Below are 2,264 nucleotides of genomic sequence, written 5' to 3' on the forward strand. Positions count from 1 at the left end.
ATAATTTTATAGGTTATACTTATGATATTGGTTTGTCCTATATTTATGACTCCTGTATCCTTTGTTTGGTATAATTCTCTTGTTTGTCTTGGTATTAGCGTGAAGAGTGAAAAAGTTTTAAAGCCAATAACTCTAACATGTCATCCCCTCTCTACTCTCATTTTGGGTCACTAGCATTTTATTATGGGTCACTAGCATTTTTCCACATGCATGAGAATTTAAACTTTATATTTTCTTACACTATATCTCCTTCATTTCAATTTTTAAGTGGTGACTTTTATGAATTTATTACATCTTCTATCAATATTATCTTTATATATATATATATTTTTTATTTCAGAACATATTCGAACACAACATCTTAAAGATGATGAAGACTTTTCCACTCATAATAAGTTAACTTGTAATAGACACTTAATTTGTAAAAGGAACTTATTATTTTCTCTTTAATAGTTATATTTTAAAAATAAAAAGATGCTTAATTATGTGCACCATAATTCCATTTGATGGCATGATATGCGTTGTCTAGATTGTTCTTAAAACAAATAAAGAGAAAAGAAAAGATGAGAAAACCTATTGTACACCATTTTATTCTTTCAAAACAATATTATTTCCATGTCCTTAAAATGATCTAGAATGTTCTTGAATAAAGAAAGGAAAAAAATAAGAGAATAAAATTAAACAGGAAAATATTCTTTGTAAAATTACAATATTACCCTTAAATTGCAATTATGAGGAGCAAATGTCCACCACTCATATAATTTTTGGGAAAAATGTTTCAAGGCCCCAAAACCAAAAATCGGATGTGGGCAGCCCCCCTGTATTTTTTTTGGTGAAAACAGAGACAGCAACTTGTCTCGTGGGCGAGACAGACTTTTCTGTCTCGCCCACGGCGAAGACAATTTTGCTGTCTCGCGCCACGGCGAGAGCATCTTTGCTGTCTCGCCGTAACGGACAGAAATTTACTGTCTCCACGTGAGACAAGCTATTCCAGGATGGTCCAAAACCGCCTTTGTAATGCCCTACACGTGCCACACTGTGTTCAAAGAAACGTGGGACAACGTCGGCTGGGCGAGAATCACGTGGATACTGCCAGAAAATAACCGGAGTTATGAAACGTGAGACAGGCAGTTAAAATGAAAACTTGCCTTGGGTTACTGTTTCCGAGCACACGTATTTTACTATTCTCGCGGGTCGAACGCAAACACTGTCCGCCCCAGGCGAGACAAGCAAATACTGTCTCGCCCGCACGAGAGCAGAATGCTGTTCGCAGCACTGTCTATTAAGCCAGAGGGTTATAATAGCCCCCGAAGGCCATTTTTCACAAGGGCTCCAGAAGATCCAAAGCTGATGCATTGTGAGCACTTTTAGAGCAATCCAGAGCAGAGAGGGAGCAAGAGGGCTGGATCTTACGCGGCCAATTCCTTGAATTGAGGCTTTGACTTGGCATTTTCAAGCCAAGAACGGACTATCTACGAATCGATAGCATATCGTTTCAATTTCACTTCGATAAACAGAAGTCAGAATCATATACCTCTCCAGCGGTTAATCAGAATCTGTGACTTGGTGGTCCACGAGTCAAAGCCCTCCCGGACAGGCAAAGATCCGACACAGACAGGATCAGAACAACGATCCTCTGGCGTTTATTTCTTCTCAAGAGTTGTAATTTTCTTTTTGTTGTGTAAAAGAGTTTATAATAAAGGCTGTTTTCTTTGATTTATTGTAATCGGACGCGAAGATATAATGAATTCAACGACAAAACCGCAACTTTTGACAAACGGCTTCATTACAACGGCTAGTTTCTGTTCGCTTATGGCAATATATATGTGACATGGACCAGCTAATATTAAATGTATGTTCTAATTTCTTCCCTGCACTTGAGTTTGATAGAGTGATGATCGAGAACATCAGAGACTATCTAGTCACAAGAAGAGGTATATTGTTTTGTCAAATTCCACACCATTAGGCAGTGCAAAAAGGGAAGAATACAAGGAAAATACTTGTTGGGATGATGCAAATTTCCCAATATGCAATGCAATTTTTTGAGTTGGGCTCACAAGAGAATGCAACGCCTTATAAGATTATTCCATTCTGCCCAGAAGTCCGCCGTTGAAGATGAATAGCGACCAAAAGCAAGCAACTGAAGAAAGCACTGAAGCCAATCGAACCGTGAAAGGTCAAAAAAATTGGAAATTTGCTCTTCTTACCTATGTTGTTTTTGTATGGTAGCTATTTTCTTCAGAGCATTGTGATCTGTAAGAGTG

The sequence above is a fragment of the Asparagus officinalis genome, chromosome 10 (genome assembly GCF_001876935.1).
Source record: "Asparagus officinalis chromosome 10, Aspof.V1, whole genome shotgun sequence".
Lineage (NCBI taxonomy): Eukaryota > Viridiplantae > Streptophyta > Magnoliopsida > Asparagales > Asparagaceae > Asparagus > Asparagus officinalis.